At 42.5% G+C, this 20,873-nt stretch overlaps 1 pseudogene across 1 annotated transcript in view; it reads left to right on the forward strand.

The window, feature by feature from the left end:
- Positions 1-15,194, forward strand: part of LOC310815254 (cytochrome P450 3A27-like) — a 37,174-nt pseudogene extending 21,980 nt beyond the window's left edge. Inside the window, exons 2-11 of the transcript in view lie at positions 7,670-7,769; positions 7,903-8,016; positions 8,495-8,583; positions 10,008-10,156; positions 10,479-10,606; positions 10,729-10,804; positions 10,967-11,127; positions 13,910-14,129; positions 14,333-14,495; positions 15,081-15,194. The product of the transcript in view is annotated as a cytochrome P450 3A27-like (transcript). The remainder of the gene's footprint in view (positions 1-7,669; positions 7,770-7,902; positions 8,017-8,494; positions 8,584-10,007; positions 10,157-10,478; positions 10,607-10,728; positions 10,805-10,966; positions 11,128-13,909; positions 14,130-14,332; positions 14,496-15,080) is intronic.
- The last annotated feature ends 5,679 nt before the right edge of the window (positions 15,195-20,873 follow it).

The following is a 20,873-nucleotide window of genomic DNA, read 5'->3' on the forward strand; positions in this document are numbered from 1 at the left end:
CATATAATCAATTGGTCATTGATGCGTCACGAATAACGACAATGCGTCGAAAATTAAAGAAATGTAAACATGAATTATGTTATTACTGTCTAAGCATCGCAAAGCTGTATGCGCAAAGGCGTCTGACGTCACTGTGGCTTGCCTGAAACAAAGGAATTAGAGAAACATGTGCTTACAGGGGCGTCGAACCGGCTTGTCCCCCTGATGGAGCAAAGTTGCTACAGTGACAAAGTCAAGCTCCGCGCTCATGGGCAATTTATATGGGGCAACTGTGCTGCGAGTATCAAAGCAGTCGTCGTGCATGGATAAAATGCAATGTTTCAAACAGATCTGATGAATTCACCTACTTTGAAAAAGTGTGCGTTAAGGGAGTCCTTTTGACACAAAGCGAAAATCTACAGTCAAGCGTCAATCAGCAGACAGCCGTGTGTTCTTTAGTCATGAGCCTGTTGTCAAAACGGCAGAAAAAAATGGTCACAAACGAAATATTGTTTCTACACTTAAAATGAACAAAGACAAAATGAGCTAGCCTGATATAAGTCATGTTCATGACGATGCAAATGTAACGAGATTTCAAACTGTTCTGTTGCACACGTTGGGACTCATTTTATTTTTCTACAAGAATCATTTGCCATGACGGGAATCGAACCCGGGCCTCCCTGCGTTACAAGGCAGATTCCTATCCGCTAGACCATTTGGGAAGATTTCATATGTAGACCCTAAGATATCTAAGTGTCATTTCGATGAGGTCTGTAGCAGAGGCCATAGAGCACACCAAACAAATAATCATGTGTTTAAATATCCTTGTCGTTTTGAAAAATTACCATTGTCACCTGCACAGGAATGCCATGTGGCCAACATTGAAGAAATGTGCTTCTCAAATCTGTCATTAACACTGTTTTCCACACGCTTTTTTCATTGCATTGCCATATAATCAATTGGTCATTGATGCGTCACGAATAACGACAATGCGTCGAAAATTAAAGAAATGTAAACATGAATTATGTTATTACTGTCTAAGCATCGCAAAGCTGTATGCGCAAAGGCGTCTGACGTCACTGTGGCTTGCCTGAAACAAAGGAATTAGAGAAACATGTGCTTACAGGGGCGTCGAACCGGCTTGTCCCCCTGATGGAGCAAAGTTGCTACAGTGACAAAGACAAGCTCCGCGCTCATGGGCAATTTATATGGGGCAACTGTGCTGCGAGTATCAAAGCAGTCGTCGTGCATTGATAAAATGCAATGTTTCAAACAGATCTGATGAATTCACCTACTTTGAAAAAGTGTGCGTTAAGGGAGTCCTTTTGACACAAAGCGAAAATCTACAGTCAAGCGTCAATCAGCAGACAGCCATGTGTTCTTTAGTCATGAGCCTGTTGTCAAAACGGCAGAAAAAAATGGTCACAAACGAAATATTGTTTCTACACTTAAAATGAACAAAGAAAAAATGAGCTAGCCTGATATAAGTCATGTTCATGACGATGCAAATGTAACGAGATTTCGAACTGTTTTGTTGCACACGTTGGGACTCATTTTATTTTTCTACAAGAATCATTTGCCATGACGGGAATCGAACCCTGGCCGCCCTGCGTTACAAGGCAGATTCCTATCCGCTAGACCATTTGGGAAGATTTCATATGTAGACCCTAAGATATCTAAGTGGCATTTCGATGAGGTCTGTAGCAGAGGCCATAGAGCACACCAAACAAATAATCATGTGTTTAAATATCCTTGTCGTTTTGAAAAATTACCATTGTCACCTGCACAGGAATGCCATGCGGCCAACATTGAAGAAATGTGCTTCTCAAATCTGTCATTAACACTGTTTTCCACACGCTTTTTTCATTGCATTGCCATATAATCAATTGGTCATTGATGCGTCACGAATAACGACAATGCGTCGAAAATTAAAGAAATGTAAACATGAATTATGTTATTACTGTCTAAGCATCGCAAAGCTGTATGCGTAAAGGCGTCTGACGTCACAGTGGCTTGCCTGAAACAAAGGAATTAGAGAAACATGTGCTTACAGGGGCGTCGAACCGGCTTGTCCCCCTGATGGAGCAAAGTTGCTACAGTGACAAAGACAAGCTCCGCGCTCATGGGCAATTTATATGGGGCAACTGTGCTGCGAGTATCTAAGCAGTCGTCGTGCATGGATAAAATGCAATGTTTCAAACAGATCTGATGAATTCACCTACTTTGAAAAAGTGTGCGTTAAGGGAGTCCTTTTGACTCAAAGCGAAAATCTACAGTCAAGCGTCAATCAGCAGACAGCCGTGTGTTCTTTAGTCAAGAGCCTGTTGTCAAAACGGCAGAAAAAAATGGTCACAAACGAAATATTGTTTCTACACTTAAAATGAACAAAGAAAAAATGAGCTAGCCTGATATAAGTCATGTTCATGACGATGCAAATGTAACGAGATTTCGAACTGTTCTGTTGCACACGTTGGGAGTCATTTTATTTTTCTACAAGAATCATTTGCCATGACGGGAATCGAACCCGGGCCGCCCTGCGTTACAAGGAAGATTCCTATCCGCTAGACCATTTGGGAAGATTTCATATGTAGACCCTAAGATATCTAAGTGTCATTTCGATGAGGTCTGTAGCAGAGGCCAAAGAGGACACCAAACAAATAATCATGTGCTTAAATATCCTTGTCGTTTTGAAAAATTACCATTGTCACCTGCACAGGAATGCCATGCGGCCAACATTGAAGAAATGTGCTTCTCAAATCTGTCATTAACACTGTTTTCCACACGCTTTTTTCATTGCATTGCCATATAATCAATTGGTCATTGATGCGTCACGAATAACGACAATGCGTCGAAAATTAAAGAAATGTAAACATGAATTATGTTATTACTGTCTAAGCATCGCAAAGCTGTCTGCGCAAAGGCGTTTGACGTCACTGTGGCTTGCCTGAAACAAAGGAATTAGAGAAACATGTGCTTACAAGGGGCGTCGAACCGGCTTGTCCCCCTGATGGAGCAAAGTTGCTACAGACAAGCTCCGCGCTCATGGGCAATTTTTTGGGGCAACTGTGCTGCGAGTATCTAAGCAGTCGTCGTGCATGGATAAAATGCAATGTTTCAAACAGATCTGATGAATTCACCTACTCTGAAAAAGTGTGCGTTAAGGGTGTCCTTTTGACACAAAGCGAAAATCTACAGTCAAGCGTCAATCAGCAGACAGCCGTGTGTTCTTTAGTCATGAGCCTGTTGTCAAAACGGCAGAAAAAAATGGTCACAAACGAAATATTGTTTCTACACTTAAAATGAACAAAGAAAAAATGAGCTAGCCTGATATAAGTCATGTTCATGACGATGCAAATGTAACGAGATTTTAAACTGTTCTGTTGCACACGTTGGGACTCATTTTATTTTTCTACAAGAATCATTTGCCATGACGGGAATCGAACCCGGGCCGCCCTGCGTTACAAGGCAGATTCCTATCAGCTAGACCATTTGGGAAGATTTCATATGTAGACCCTAAGATATCTAAGTGTCATTTCAATGAGGTCTGTAGCAGAGGCCACCGAGCACACCAAACAAATAATCATGTGTTTAAATATCCTTGTCGTTTTGAAAAATTACCATTGTCACCTGCACAGGAATGCCATTCGGCCAACATTGAAGAAATGTGCTTCTCAAATCTGTCATTAACACTGTTTTCCACACGCTTTTTTCATTGCATTGCCATATAATCAATTGGTCATTGATGCGTCACGAATAACGACAATGCGTCGAAAATTAAAGAAATGTAAACATGAATTATGTTATTACTGTCTAAGATTCAAGATTCAAGATTCAAGATTCAAAGTGTTTATTATCATATGCACAGTAGAAAACATGTTTCACTGTACAACGAAATTCTTGCTTTGCTGTCCGCAGAATGCCAACCAATGTAAAATATACAATACTAAAGAATATACAATATATAATAAACAAATGTACAAGACAGCAAAATTTAAGGCATAAAATAAAATAGCAGCAATAATAATAATAAAACAGTGCAAATGTAGCAGTGCAATTATGCAAACTGGAAAGTTCAGTTATTGAGGTAGTACGGTTATATTAATCTCCTATGGGTTGTTTAGGAGTCTGATGGCAGTGGGAAAGAAGGAGTTCTTCAGTCGGGTGGTCCTGCATTTAACACTTCTGTACCTCCGGCCTGAGGGTAGAAGTGTGAACAGTCCGAGCTGGGGGTGGGTGGGGTCCTTGAGGATGGAGGCGGCTCTCCTGTGGACTCTGCGGTGGTAGATGCTCTGCAGAGAGGGCAGTGGAGTCCTGGTGATTTTCTCAGCAGTCTTCACCACTCTCTGCAGGCGTCTGCGGTCCATAGCAGTAGTGCTGCCATACCACACAGTGATACAGCTAGTTAGGATGCTCTCAACAATGCAGCTGTAGAAGTTGCTGAGGATCTTGGGCGACATGCCAAACTTCCTCAGCCTCCTCAGAAAGTACAGCCGCTGTTGGGCCTTCTTAACCAGCTGAGTGGTGTTAAGTGTCCAGGTGAGGTCCTCGCTGATGTGGACGCCCAGGTATTTGAAACTGCTCACCCTCTCTACTTCAAGTTCCCGGATGTACAGTGGCCGATGAGGTCCCCTCTTCTTCCTCATGTCCACTATCATCTCCTTCGTCTTGTCCGTATTGAGGGTGAGGTTGTTGTCCTCGCACCATGTTACCAGACTGGCCACCTCCCTCCTGTAAGCTGCTTCGTCCCCGCCAGTGATGCATCCTATCACTGCGGTGTCGTCTGCAAACTTTAGGATGATGTTGTCCTTGTGGGAGGCGACACAGTCGTGGGTGAACAGGGTGTAGAGAATGGGGCTGAGGACGCATCCCTGTGGGGTGCCAACATTTGTAATAATGCTGGCTGAAGTCCTATTGCCAATCCTGACAGACTGGGGCCTGCCAGTCAAAAAGTCTAGGAGCCAGTCACAGAGGGTGGGGTGCAGGCCAAGTGTGGACATTTTGTGGATGAGTCTGTGGGGGATGACTGTATTAAAAGCGGAGCTGTAGTCCACAAAGAGCGTCCTGATGTAGGAGTCTTTGTTTTCCAGGTGGGAGAGGGAATAGTGGAGGACAGCAGCGATAGCGTCTGAGGTGGACCTGTTGGGCCGGTAGGCATACTGCAGGGGGTCTAGGGTGTCCGGCATGCTGCTCTTAATGTGTGCCAGTACCACTCTCTCAAAACACTTCATAATGATTGGAGTGAGTGCTACTGGCCTGTAATCATTCAGGCAGGCAGGTTGGCTCTTCTTGGGGAGGGGGACGATGGTTGTGGTCTTGAAGCAGGAGGGAACAGTGCTGTGACTGAGGGAAAGGTTGAAGATGGAGGTGAGAACATCAGCCAGCTCGTTAGCACATGCTCTGAGAGCCCGCCCAGGGATGTTGTCTGGTCCTGCTGCCTTGCGGGGGTTGATCTTCCTCAGGGCTTTGTTTACCTGGCCTGATGAGATGGTTAGTGGAGGGGAGGGGGGTCGGGTGGTCCCGGTGTCTGTGTGCCTCCTCTCTGTGCTGTGGCTGGAGGTCTCAAAGCGGGTGTAGAAGATGTTAAGGTCGTCCGGCAGGCTGTCTGTGGAGCTGATGGTGTTGGTGGTGGTCCTGTAGTCTGTGATGTGCTGCAGGCCTTGCCACATCCGCCCGGAGTCAGCAGTGGAGTAGAAGCCGTCCAGCTTCTCTCTGTACTGCCTCTTGGCCGCTGTAATGGCTTTTTTCAGTCCATACTTCGCAGCTTTGTACTCCATCTCATTGCCTGATCTAAATGCAAGAGAGCGAGCACGCAGCATGTGGCGTACCTGACTGTTTATCCAGGGCTTCTGGTTGGGAAACTTCTTGACTTGTATGGTGGGCACGATGTAGTCAACACAAGTGCTAATGTACCCAGTCACATACTCAGCATAGTCCTGTATGCTGACAGAAGAGTCCTCCAGCGTGGCTGCAGCTTTAAACACATCCCAGTCTGTCTGAGCAAAACAGTCCTGCAGGGTGCTCTCAGTCTCTGGGGTCCAGAGTTTGATTTGTTTAGTGACAGGGTTTGTCTGTTTCAGTCTTTGTCTGAAGGCTGGATACAGGAACAACGAGATGTGGTCAGAGTGTCCAAAGTGGGGGCGGGGTGCAGCCTTGTATGCACTGCGTATACTGCTGTAAACATGATCCAGTGTATTCTTCTCACGGGTGGGAATATCCACATGTTGGTAGTATTTGGGAAATACAGTCCGTAAATTGCACTGGTTAAAGTCGCCGGCGGCAATAAAAACAGCATCAGGATGAGCAGTTTCTAACGCGCTGATAGCTTCGTGGAGTTTGCTGAGCGCTGCCGTGGAGTTAGCTCGCGGGGGGATGTAAACAGCGGCCAAAAACACAGCAGTAAATTCCCTCGGTAGATAGTAGGGACGGCATTTCAGCAGCAAAAACTCCACATCTGGCGAACAGTGCTTGTGAACGGTCTGTATGTCGCCACACCACGAGTTGTTGATAAACACACACACACCTCCCCCTTTGGTCTTACCGGAGGCTGCAGTCCTGTCTCCTCGGTGAACGGAGTGAGTCTGTAGCTGAACGGCGCATTCTGGGACTTTGTCTGAAAGCCAGGTCTCGGTGAAAATTATGTTGGCCGCATGGCATTCCTGTGCAGGTGACAATGGTAATTTTTCAAAACGACAAGGATATTTAAACACATGATTATTTGTTTGGTGTGCTCTATGGCCTCTGCTACAGACCTCATCGAAATGACACTTAGATATCTTAGGGTGCACATACCACGTCTTCCCAAATGGTCTAGCGGATAGGAATCTGCCTTGTTACGCAGGGTGGCCCGGGTTCGATTCCCGTCATGGTAAATGCTTTTTGTAGAAAAATAAAATGAGTCCCAACGTGTGCAACAGAACAGTTCGAAATCTCGTTACATTTGCATCGTCATGAACATGACTTATATCAGGCTAGCTAATTTTTTCTTTGTTCATTTTAAGTGTAGAAACAATATTTCGTTTGTGACCATTTTTTTCTGCCGTTTTGACAAATTATGTGACCCATTACTTTCGCACGGTACTGTATAACCTTCTGTGGAAAAGGGTTCTACATGGAACCCAAAAGGTTTCTTCAAAGGGAGAGTGGAAGAAGAACCCTTTTTGGTTCTAGGTAGCACTTTTTTTCTCAGAGTGCAGGATCTGTGATGGGTCTGTCTGTCTCTATCTACGGTATATTCGCTTGAATGCCACAGCCTATTTGAGTATTGTTGCTGTCCATGTGCATCCCTTCATGGCCACAACTGACCCATCTTCTAATGGCTACTTCCAGCATGATAATGCACCATGTCACAAAGTTGTCTTAAACTGGTTTCATGAACATGACAATGAGTTCAGTGTTCTTCAGTGGCCTTCCCAGGATCTGAATCCAATAGAACACCTTTGGGATGTGGTAGAACGGGAGATTCACATTTCGAAAGTGAACCTGAAACATCTGCAGGAATTGAGTGATGCAATCATGTCATCATGGACCAGAATCTCAAAGGAATGTTTCCAACATCTTGTGGAATCAATGCCACGAAGAATTGAGGCTGTTTTGAGAGCAAAGGGAGGCCCTACCCAGTATTAGTATAGTGTTCCTCATAAAGTGCTCTGTGAGTGTATATCTAACTCTCTTTGTTTTTGCTGGTCTGTAGGATCTATGATGGCCGTCAGCCCATCCTGTGTATCATGGACACAGCCATGATCAAAACCATCCTCATCAAGGAATGCTACTCCCTTTTCACTAACAGGAGGGTAATACGCTACATTGAAGTGGGTGTATGGGGAAAAAAACATAAGGGCTCCTTAAATAGATAATATCATTGTTATGATAGCATTATTAATATTAGGTTAATCTTGCAGTATATAATAATAATTATTTTTCTAGAATATCTATCTCAACGGGCCTCTGTATGACGCCGTGTTTATCGCTGAGGATGATGCATGGAGACGGATCCGCAGTGTCCTGTCTCCCTCCTTCACCAGTGGGCGGATCAAAGAGGTACAGTCCCATCTCTCCTCTCCTTCTTTCATTCATTCCTTTATACAACACAAATAAATGAATGACTAACAACTCTGACGTGTGTATGTGTGTGTGTGTGTGTGTGTGTGTGTGTGTGTGAGAGTGTGTGTGTGATTTGTACTATGTGTATAGTGTGTATTCATTGTTGTTTGTTGTTGTGTGAAGCAGCAACTTTAATGAATTAATCCAAGACAAATTTTCATCCAGGACAATAAAGTATATTTGATCTTATCTTCGATAAGTTCAGTGGTCAGATGACAGAGTATAGAATAATAGTTCATCTTTGGAGTCACTTATTCTTTGACTATATACATAATGTATCCTGTATGGATGTATATTCTCAGGCTATATAAACATTACAATAATTCCTGTTTCAAACATGATATTAATATATGTTTTGCACATATTAATCCACGTATCAATCATGATATTTTTCCATGTATCCTTCCCAACTCAGATGCTCAGGATCATGAAGCAGCACTCTGGTAACTTGGTCAGCAATCTGAAGAAGACGGCTGATAACGATGAGCCCATTGAACTAAAGGAGTGAGTAAAGAGAGAGTAAAGGAGCCCCCTCCTTTACTCCCTCTTCACCTACGACTGCACACCTGTACATGGCTCAAACACCATTGTTAAGTTTGCAGACGACACAACGGTGATCGGTCTCATCAGCAACAACGATGAGTCGGCCTACAGGGAGGAGGCCCAGCACCTAACAGTGTGGTGCAACGACAATAACCTGGCTCTCAACACCAAGAAGACCAAAGAACTCATTGTGGACTTCAGGAAGTCTAAAGCTGGCGCACACACCCCCATCCTCATCAACGAGACTGAGGTGGAGCGAGTCACCAGCTTCAAGTTTCTGGGTGTCCACATCTCTGAGGACCTCTCCTGGACCCTCAACACCTCCACCCTGATAAAGAAGGCTCACCAGCGTCTCTTCTTCCTGAGGAGACTAAAGAAGGTCCATCTGTCTCCTCAGATCCTGGTGAATTTCTACCGCTGCACCATCGAGAGTATCCTTACCAACTGTGTCACAGTATGGTATGGCAACTGCTCGGCATCGGACCGGAAAGCACTGCAGAGGGTGGTGAAAACTGCCCAACGCATCACCGGTTCCTCACTCCCCTCCATCGAGGCTGTCCAGGGCAAACGATGCTTGCGTAAGGCACGCAGCATCGTCAAGGACATTTCTCACCCCAACCATAGACTTTTCACCCCACTCCCCTCCGGGAGGCGCTACAGGTCTCTCCGCACCCGAACCAGTAGGTTCAGAGGCAGCTTCTTCCCTGCGGCTGTCACCCTACTGAACTTGAACACTGCACCGACCTGACAACCTACTACCCCTGCAACCCCCACCCCCCCCCGGACAATTGCACTATTGCACTATTACTCCACTCCCCTCCCCTGCTCTTACTCATACCACTGCTTCTGTACATACCTGTCCATACTGTTCATACTGCACATAATGCACATATCCTTATATTTTCTTTAATACTACTGCACATACTGTACATACCTGTTTATACTGTTTATACGGCATTCCATATTTATATTTATTCTGCTATCTACCTCATGCTACTGTTAATACATATATACTGCTAGACTGCACTACCCATACAGCTCATATGCTGCTACACTGTTCATACTGTAACTATTTATTCTGCTATAATGCTACTGTTACTCATATACTGCTATACTGCACTGCTATATTATACTGCACTACTACTGATCATATATTGCACTACCTGTAAATACTGTTCATTGCACTTTCTGCTATTTTGCACTTCTGGTTAGACGCAAACTGCATTTCGTTGTCTCTGTACTTGTACTCTGCACAATGACAATAAAGTTGAATCTAATCTAATTTATCTCCGAGACGATAAGGTGAATTTGTAATTTCAGTGAACTCCCCCTTTAATTTTGTGGTTGTGGTTCTGGTGGTCAGAGATTGTGTGGTTGTGTTCCAGGTTCTTTGGACCATACAGTATGGATGTGGTCGTCAGTACTTCATTCAGTGTCGACATCGACTCCCTCCACAACCCCTCCGACCCCTTTGTGACCAACATCAAGAAAATGCTCAAGTTTGACATCTTCAGCCCACTGTTCCTCACAGTTGGTACAACTGCCCCCATATAGCTTTCAGTCATTTTGTGCTTAATAAATGAAGCTATTGATTTCATTGATTAGACTGACATAAAACACAGCTGCCAATGGTTTGCGCTCTACTCATTTGACAAACACATGGGCCCTGTCAAGAACCAACCTCTAGTTCCTAAATGCTGGACACTTGGAGATCTGAGTGGATTGGATACAGAAGTGTCTAGGGATAGAGCCTAGGAGTTGTTTCTGGACAGGGCTGTGCATTGAATAGGATTGGAGTCACGTATCATGGTATTTCCTGTTCCTGTTTGTAACCGTGGCATTTCCTGTCCGTCCAGCATTCTTCCCCTTCATGGGTCCTGTTATGGCAAACATGGAGGTATCCCTATTCCCTGCCTCGGTCACAGATTTCTTCTACGCTGTCTTTCAGAAGATCAAGTCCAATCGCGTGGCTAGCACCAGGAAGGTATGTAAATATAACTGATCAAATATACGATCTTCAGCCAGTATTGTGTAATACAATTGTAGAGATTTGGTAGCATCTGGTAGTTCTCATGTGATTTTGATCTGACGTAAGCCTGCTTCCAGAGTCGGGTAGATTTCCTGCAGCTGATGATAGACTCGCAGAAAGACAGCAACTCAAAGGGAGAGGAGCAGAGTAAAGGTGCCTGCCTTAAACACACACACACACACACACACACACACACACACACACACACACACATACAGTACCTGCCTCAAACACCTATACCTACAAACACACCGTGGAAATACTCTACTTCGTCCCTTTCTCACACCTACCACCCCATTTCTCCCATCATCATAGGATTGAGTGACCATGAGATCTTGTCCCAGGCAATGATGTTCATCTTTGCTGGCTATGAGACCACCAGTAGCTCTCTGTCCTTCCTGGCCTACAATCTGGCAACCAACCCTCACATCATGACCAAGCTGCAGGAGGAGATAGACACTGTGTTTCCCAACAAGGTAACCCCTCTGCAGACTCCTATATAGTACTATTCATGTGGAACAGGAAATATGATAGTGACAGTGTTTTAGAGGGTACTGATGAGTGTGTAACCCCTGTGCACTGCAGACTCCTACAGTATCTATTACTATTGCTTTGGAACAGATGGTTAGATAGGTGACAGTATTTTGCAGTGTGCTAATGTGTCCGTAGCATCCCTGTGCAGACTTCTGCCCAGTATTATTCATTTGAAACAGGAAGTAGATAGGTGCTGTTGGAATCTTCAGAATAGTTAAAAGGCCAGTACCTGAGGACCTGAGGGATCTACAGGGTATATACCTTAAAAGCATGTCTGAAATGCAGTGGTGTGCATGACCATAGAGTGATTTCTAAACTAATACAATTATCTTAAAATAAATTATAAAACTAACAGGTAATCAGTGCAGAGACTTGTGTGATATGTGCTCTCCATCTGACTCGTGCTGCTGCATTTTGTATCATTTGCCAAGAGCTTTCTTTGGTCGACCAGACAGGAGAGTGTTACAGCAATCAAGGCTGCTAGTAATACAAGCATGCATTCGTCTCTCAGTGTCTGCCTGGGAGAGGAAAGGTTGCACCTTTACAGCTGTGTTCTGTAAAGGTCCATGTAATATTCAAGCTTTCTAAAAGCTTCCTAACGGTTGTAATGACTATCTTTAATCGGTAGCGATCAGGGAACAAGATCCCTTATAATAAATCCCTTATGAATAAATATTTCATTTACGAACGCTGTTTTGGTTCGGAAAACACGCTTTTTAAAATGCAGTGTCCTACCTGACATTCGGTTTGCATATAAACATGTTGTGAGTGCCAGGGGTGTTCTAGGGGAGTAGACTGACTTTTCTCTGGTGGCTGCCTCTCCCAATCGTGTGCGCATGCAGAAACACAACAGCTAATGTCCAACACTGCAAGTTCATTTCGGGGGGATATATTATTATTAGGGAGGATGTTGTTGTTTGGACAACTTCAGACAGAATTTCTCCACGATGGCAGATTTCCGGCAAACTTACTTACTCTTCTTTAAGTGATACAAATATGTTTTAGTCACATTCTTGATATGGGTTTCAAAATTAAGATCTGAGTCAATGGTAACACCTTGTTTTTTTGCCTGGTGCTTAGTGTCACTGTAAGTAGTGTCTTTAAGTGTGCAGACAGTTTGACCAGGACAAGGACAAAGAGCATTTTGGCATCAGCATTAATTAATTAATTCTAAGGTCATTAAGAACCTAGTTAATAACTTAACAACATAGTGCTATCTCAGTGCTATGATTGGCACAAAAGCCAGATTGGAACATGTCAAAGGTACAGTTGGGAAGAAGGAGATTATTTAACAGTTTGAACACCTTTTTTTCAAGAATTATAATTTTTTTGCTTAAAAAGGGAAGGTTGGAGATTGGCCTAAAATCGCTAAGGACTGAAGAGTCTAAGTTACTTTTCTTCAGGAGGGGTTTCACCATGGTAGTTTTAGGTGCAGATGAACAGACCCCCACTTTGCTGAGCATTTCTGTATGACCACTGCAAAAGAGTTCATAGTGCTTCCATGTGGTGGAAGGTGGGGTAACAAGTCATCAAACACATCTTCAGGTCTTGCCTGAGTGATCCTCCTCACCTAATATTGGTTCTCTTATCTCAGAAGTATGTTGCAAATTCCTCACATTTGTAGGTGGAGAGCAGATCACCAGGTGTCTTGTGGGCGGGATTTATAAGGCTGTCAATCGTTGAAAAGAGCACTGTTTGAGTTGTTATGATTCATTATCAATTTTGAGAAATGATCCCGTCTTGGCGTTTTTTTATTGCCTTATTAAAAGCAGAAAGATGCTCTCGAAGAATATCAAGGTGGACCTGCAGTTTTTGTCAGCTCAGACTTTCTGCAAATTCTTTTAAATTTGGCCACAGCCTTTTTCAGTTTGACTGGTGCTACAGAGTCGATAGTTGCCCTTAGTTTGGTGTTGAAGCTGGTTACTAAATCATTATCACAAGAGGAAGCTGTTGATGGTGTACTATTCATATTCATATTCATCATGAAATTCTCATCTGCTCAGCGACATGGCTAGATAAATAATAGAGTGAAAATATATTTTTTCCCCACTTCTAATAGACTGACATGCATTCATGTTTAGCCAGGTTTCAGATAAAAACATTACAGTGCAGCTTTCGCTCTGAGATAAGATCAATAAAGGTTTTGCCAGATAGGGACCTAATATTCAAAAGCACCATGGTAATGTTCTCTGGGCTGTTCGGTGCTGCCCGGCCACAGTTAATGGAATGGATACCAAGTTATTCACATTTGAACCACCTGACAGTTTTCTTGTAGTCTGTCGACTGTGATAGGAAATAATAGACTATAGCACATTCAGTATTCCAAGCAGTCAATCCACTAAAAGCAGCCCAGTTTAGTGGCATTTTGACTTCTGATTGATCCTTGTGTACATCTATCATTTACATTGTTCAGTGGAATCTAAATGTATTTTCTTCTAACTATCAAGATAACATTATTTTGCGATTTTTTTGTTTATTCATGTACAACAAAAAAGCAAGTCACTATTACACACGTACATTGAAAGTAATGGCGTTCTGTATGCGGGTGTCATGAAATTAGGCTATGCAGATTAGAATAAGTACAGTACTGTGTTCATTTCCCAAAAAAAGAACACAAAAAACTAACAGCTCTTCAGATTTGCGACGAAAAATAGTTAGTTCTGGGCTTCGGCTACGTGAACGACCAATCACTAGTGCTCATGTGAGTGTAATATCCCTGTGCAGGCTCCTATCCAGTACGAGGCTCTGATGCAGATGGACTATCTAGACAGCGTGATCAACGAGTCTCTCAGGTTGTACCCCATCGACTTGAAAGAGTCGCCAAGAAATCTGTTGAGATCAGCGGCATCACCATCCCCAAGGGTATGGTTGTCATGATACCCATCTGGACCTTGCACCGTGACCCCGATGTGTGGGAAGACCCAGAGGAGTTCAAACCAGAGAGGTAATGGGCCACATCTTAACCACAACCACAATATCAATCACAACAGCAACGATAAGAGCAGTGTTCCACAAACAACCATAAAACAAACCTAAATGCGACGACCAAACACAAACAGGTTTCTTCAACCATGTATAACCATCATATTACTGTGATTTAATTGATATGTTCTTTAACCCCTCCTCCTCTGAACTCTCCGTGTGTAGGTTCAGTAAGGAGAACAAGGAGAGCATCGACCCATACACCTACATGCTGTTCGGGTTGGGCCCACGGAACTGTATCGGGATGCGATTCGCTCTGGTATTGATGAAACTGGCGATGGTGGAGATTCTACAGAGGTTCAACTTCACCGTCTGCAAAGAGACAGATGTGAGACAAAATAATGATACAATGATTGTAAATATAATTTTGTACCCATGACTTTGTTGCGTTTCTATATGTAGCAGAGGTGATTTTGGAATCACACTCGCGTGATGAGGTAGCCCTGCCTGAGACATGTAAACTGAAGTGTCGCACTCAGACCTTGAGGGTGTCCTCTTGGCTTAATAGTAGCGTTTGTGTCTTCCACATGGGAGACCCGGGTTTGAACCCCCATACTACAATTCTGTACTTGCGTACTGCATGAGTATGTAATCCCCATTTAATTTCCCAGATTGCATTTTTCAGTACTAGGCGCCAATCATCCTCAGTATAGGCTACCTACTAAATGATGGAAGTGTGAGATTTAAAAAAAAGCTATTTGTATTTCTGCAAAACTCCCTCGAGACTTCATAGGGCCATTTTAATGTATGTCGACCCAGGAGAGGTTGTCCAGGAGTTTGAGTTTATTTGAATTTATAGTGCAATGCTACCCGAACGTAACAGTGACACTGTATTAGGTAACATTCATAGTGTAACGCTGACATCTGTTTTACTCGTTCCTTCATACTTTAACTGTGTGTCAACTCTCACCAGATCCCCATTGAGATGGACCTACAGAACACTCTGATGCCCATACGGCCCATCAAACTCAAGCTGCTGTCCCGCTGCCAGGAGTCCAACGACAACCAGCTCAAAGCAGACAGCTAGTGATGAGGACCTGCCCTGCTGTAGGTCTCTCAGTTATTATGTTACACATAGATCTAGGATCAGCCCCAACACTGGCTACTTTCAAAAATGGGCTTAAAAAAAAAAAAGGGCTTCGCTTTTGCCTTAAATTGAAACTAAATTGGCGCTAATAATTGCACTGTGACCCTAAAATGCACTGTGACTTTTATTCTTTTTTTATGTCTTTTATGCGTTTTTATTCTAATTTTTTTTTCATGCTCTTTCCTTTTTATCTATTTTACGTAAAGCACTTTGAATTGCCTCTGTGTATGAAATGTGCTATATAAATAAACTTGCCTTGCCTTGCCTTGCCTCGCCTCGCCTCTGGGCTCTGCTGCTACTGTATGCTGCTCTCTTTGTATCTGTCTATTAGTGGAGGTCCAGGACTAGTTGTACAGAGACAGTTGTCTGTCGTCTGCAGTGCAGGGATTTGCATGTGACTTGTGTATGTTTTGTACTTGTCTGGTAGTGGGTCTCTATCATCACGCTAAAAACGTGTGTATAATCACAAACTAAATCATAACATGAGAATGAACAACATGCCATCAAAACATGACAATAAATAGGTGTTAGATTAGATTCAACTTTATTGTCATTGTGCAGAGTACAAGTAGATTCAAGATGGTTTTATTGTCATATGCACAACAATTACAGAGCAATCGCTGGCAATGAAATTCTTAAGTCTTGGGCTCCTCCAACAGTGCAATAAGAAGTGTAAATAATAAAAATAAAAGAAACAACAACAATAACAATAATTACCTAAATACAAAACTAAATAAATGTAAATGTAAATGTAAAATGTAAAAAGTGAAATGTAAACAGACGTTTTTATCCAGATGTCGACTGGTATAAAGTGGCATTTTATAAAGTGGCATGTTATAAAGTGGCATAGTTAAAGTGTCATTGTGGTGAGCTAAGTAGCTCAGGAGTTCAACAGTCTTATTGCCTGTGGGATGAAGTACAGAGACAACGAAATGCAGTTAGCGTCTAACCAGAAGTGCAAAAAAGCAGAAAAGTGCAATGTGAACAATATATACAGGTAGAGCAGTATAAGCAATATATGAGCAGTATAAGTAGTGCAGTATAAGCAGTATATGAGCAGTATAAGCAGTATATGAGCAGTATAAGTAGTGCAGTATAAGCAATATATGTATTAACAGTAACATTATAAGCAGAATAAATATAGAATGCAGTATGAACAGTATAAGCAGTAAATGAGCTGTATAAGTAGTGCAGTTACCAATGTATTGGGTCTGTCGATGGGTATCGTAGTGCAGCAGTAGTCAAAATGTACCTGCATTTTATCGGTTGAAGTGCCATCTCATCTGTCATAAGATTTGACTTGTAAAACTGAAAAGTAGGATACAACTAATAGCCTAAATGTATAAACACAGACCACAACCAAAAAACAACATGGGAAAATCGTTTACGCATCCTCTGCAGCAGGAACAGTGCAGAGAAAAAGTATGTACAGTAAACCCCATAACTGAATACACTTCATACGCTTCAGCGCGACACAGAACGCCTATACTGCAACAAAGTAAAAAGATGAGACAGACACGTGTCTTCAATAACTTGCATGTTTAATCAAAATACAAGCATTCGGCACATCGTTAACTTGTAGGAAAGTGTAATCAGGTTTTATCAATTGTATTATTTTAAATGTGAAATAAATAGCATCAGTGCAGAGGCTATAACACACTAAAAAAGTCACATTAAATCACGGAAAGTAGGCTAGGCTAATTAACGGAACTATATGAATATACAGCCCGAGCCCAGTCCAGGGTTCTGAAAGCGACAAGTAACAAGTGTGCCCATCAACGGTCTAGATATTAGGCCTATAGGTAACATTTAGTCCTCCACTTTATATCACAGCCAGTATAACGTTTAAAATGACTACAAAACAAAAGCAATATAGTCTACAGTGAACGGCGCATTGTCCATTTGTCATACATGTCCAAACAGACCTGCACACTTGAGTAGGAAAGTAGCGCGGCGGTTCGTTGCTTCAGCAAACCTCTCGGTGACTTTACTGTTGAAATCCATCTGTCCCTGGATCAATGCATTTTCAATGGAAATCATGTCAAGGCCGTTCAGTCGCTGGTGTCTGTTCTGTTCTGACAGATGTATAATGTCTTTGAATCCAGCCGATGCCCAAATAGTCTCCACCAAAAATCATACATGGGAAACAGAACAGCGCATGTTTCGAGGCGGTAGCGGTTAGCCATCTCTTTTTGTCAAACCATTCCTGTTGGCCCTAAACGTTTTATCTCCAACTTCTCTTCCAAAGGCAATGTACTAAACCGCATGGTCAACAAATAATCTACACGATTCATTGTGAAAACTTTAGCTAGCTAGCATTAGCGATAGACGTACAGTAGATGAACTGAATTGCTTTGTGATTATTTCCTGTCATGTCAGACCACGTTAACGACATTAGCGTTTAATAGTTTTTCGCCACCTGTTGCTAGGCAGAATTCATACCCAATATAATTTGCGTGAGGTTTCCCCTGCTTACGCCAAACACGCTCACGTTGTTCCCCTCGCAACGATGGGGCAAGAGTGCTCCGCTGCCCCACAGCAGAAAGACGGGACAGAGAGCGCAGTCCGCACACACTAGTAATTACTAGTAATTAGTAATTACTCCAAAAACAGCACTATACGGATTATGAGTCAAGTTTTATATATTTATACACACCAATTTCACCATTTAATCTATTTTGTATTAAATATAAAATACTTATTATTATTACTAATAAAAAATATGACTAATAATTGTTTCGTATTTGTAATGTACTTTATGAGACTTTATGTTTGTAATGTACTTTATAAAGAAAAAAAACCTGTATATCCCCAAATTTGATTCTATGCAATATGTTTTTTTCAAATGTTGTATTTGTCTTGTAGGCTACTTTTGTGTAAGCCGTATATTGTGGGTAAAATGCACTATAAATTCAAATGAACTTAAACTTAAATGTGTATTGCAGTGGAATCCTAACTCGAGATCCGCGTGTAAATCGAATCAATTTCCCATTGACATGAATGCAAGATTTACGCGCGCGGATTTGGAGTTAGGATTCCACCCAAAATGCGTTGCTATTGGTATCATTATGAAGTTGATATGTACACAGAATTGAGAATGTTCTGCAATAATACACAAAGTTCTTGAACTTTTAGTTCAGTGGCATAACGAGCTAAGACGCAACCTGAACCTGTGCAATCAGTATTACCAGAGTGAGATATAAAGAGATTATAACCGGAAGATTCGGCGCTTATACACAGCCTACTGACTGAGGTAGGCTAATGTAGGCCAGAGATGTAGTATAGTTGACATATAGTATAGTTTTATAACACTTGTATTTGTAAATACTTGAGACGGCATAGGCCGACTACCTTTACAGCATTTGGACAAGGGACGCGTAAAAATGTCACTGAGAGATATCTGTCACTAGGAGATGATATTCCCATTAAGTCGAATTCAGCGTTGGATATTTCTATATGCCTAAAAACTCACATCTTTAGAAAGGCCTTCCTTTAGGTCCTGTCCTCTTGTTGTTGTTAGTGTTTTGTTTGTGTTTTTGTTTGTGTGTCTATTGCACTCAACTGCACAGGCTTTGAAATTGTCGGCTACAAATGAAAAACACATTCCAAATAAAATATATTTTTTATTATTATTATGAGAGACCTAAATGCATGAATTGAATTAGGGCTATTTTAATTTTGCCGAGGTCTTCTGCTTGTTAGCCTATAGGCTCCTATCTGTACCAGGCCGATTCCAGTTAATAAAATGTGCCCATTATATGGCCACTGATATTTGACCTGTTGGCCACAATTGTAGGCTATATTTCAAGGCGTGTCAACAAACATAGCCAGCCAACCCACACTGGAAGCTTTTGCTGACTCTAACATAGGCCTCTGACAGGACCAAGTCACTTCGAACCATTGCATCGAACGCTGATAAGAGTTGTTAGGCAGTGAATTACCATGATAGTCATTCCAAACCCATTATGACGCCAGCCGAACGCACATTATAGATAATAACATTTCTTTGCTGCCAATCGGTGTACTGGTATTTGTTGACTGATTCAGAAGGGCAAACTCAAAGATTGTTATCCCTTTCTCATTTGGGGAATCTTTCTGACATTCCTGTTGTATTATAGTATGGGTGTGTGGAGATTATTTCAATAATTTTTGTTTGTGTTCTATCTACTGTAGGTGCATAAAAACAATGGAGGTGAAAATATATATGAGTATTGAGGATATCAGGAAGGAGCATGAGAGGATTAAGACAGAGAAGGCAGAGTTTGAGAAAAAGATAGAGGAATATGAGAAACAAAAGAGAAGGGACCAAAAAGTTAGGCAGAGGGAGGAGAAGATCCTGGCCAGAAAGGCAGAAAGACTGCAGGAGGACAGGAATGAGTTCAATAGGGAGAGGGAGGAGATGGACAGTGGGATCAAGATCCTCATGATGGAGATTGAGAAATAGAAGGAGTCCTCAAAGGAGATACTTAGAAAGGCTGAGAAGGCAGAGGCAGAGTTAAATATGATGAGGAAGGAGAGTGTGAAAATCCAAAGAGACGGACAGAAGGTGGAGCAAGAAATGCTCAGGATGTGGAAGGAGAAGGAAACATTTCTCAAGGCCAAGAAACAGATGGAGAAAGAGATGGAGAAAAATATGGTGGCAGTCAAGAGGAGAGAGGCCCTGGTGATTGAGGCCGAAGAAAGACTTAAGCTGAGCAAGGAAAAAGAGAAGGAAGAGCAGGAGATGGAGACCTCAAAGGAGATGCTTAGAAAGACAGAGAAGGTCGGAGCAGAGTTGCAAATGATAAAGAAGGAGTGGATGAAAATCAAAAGAGACGGGCAGGATGTGGAGCGAGAAATGCTCAAGATGTGGAAGGAGAAGGAGACATTTAAAAAGGATAAGAAACAGATGGAGAAAGAGATAGAGGCCATCAAGAGGAGAGAGGCCCTGGTGATGGTGGCTGAAGAAAGAGCGAAACAGAGTCTGGAAAAAGAGAAGCTAGAACAGGAGAGGGAGACATTGAAGAAGGTGAGCATAGTGACGATTAGAGAGATGGTAGAGAACCTATAGACTAAGTAGATGAAGGTGATTGTTGCTAGTATTACTATAGCATTTAGTCCATGACCTTCAACTCTTAGTTGAATTTGTCCAATTCTTGTCTCACCTTGCACTCCCCTCTGATGTTACTTTTTTAATTTCAGATGAATGATGGCTCCAGATATGCCCCAACCCTCATGTTCTCGTTGAGAGCGACTCCTCTGATGGCTCAGCTGGTACACAATCAGGCAAACCAGGGGACGAGCCTTTCTGTCAAAAGCCTTGTTGATGTGGCCCTGGCTGAGAGCGTGTGGGGGTGCAGAGATAAGACAGGGGACTGCACATGCCGACACCGTTAGCCTGGAACCCTCAACACAATTGGCCGCTATTTAGGGATACATAGCAAATCAATTTATATAGTTGTCTTAAGTTCAATAAATTAAGTTGAACATTAAATTAAATTGACTTCCTTTTTCTACCACTGTGACTGCTTGTGGCATTTATTATTATAGAAAGTCTTACTTGTGATGACCGTGATGTAGCTATTTATTTTAAGTCGCTCTGGATAAGAGCTTCTGCTAAATTACTCAAACGTAGGCCTG

The sequence above is a fragment of the Argentina silus genome (assembly GCF_951799395.1).
Source record: "Argentina silus genome assembly, chromosome: 14".
In the NCBI taxonomy this organism is placed as follows: Eukaryota; Metazoa; Chordata; class Actinopteri; order Argentiniformes; family Argentinidae; genus Argentina; species Argentina silus.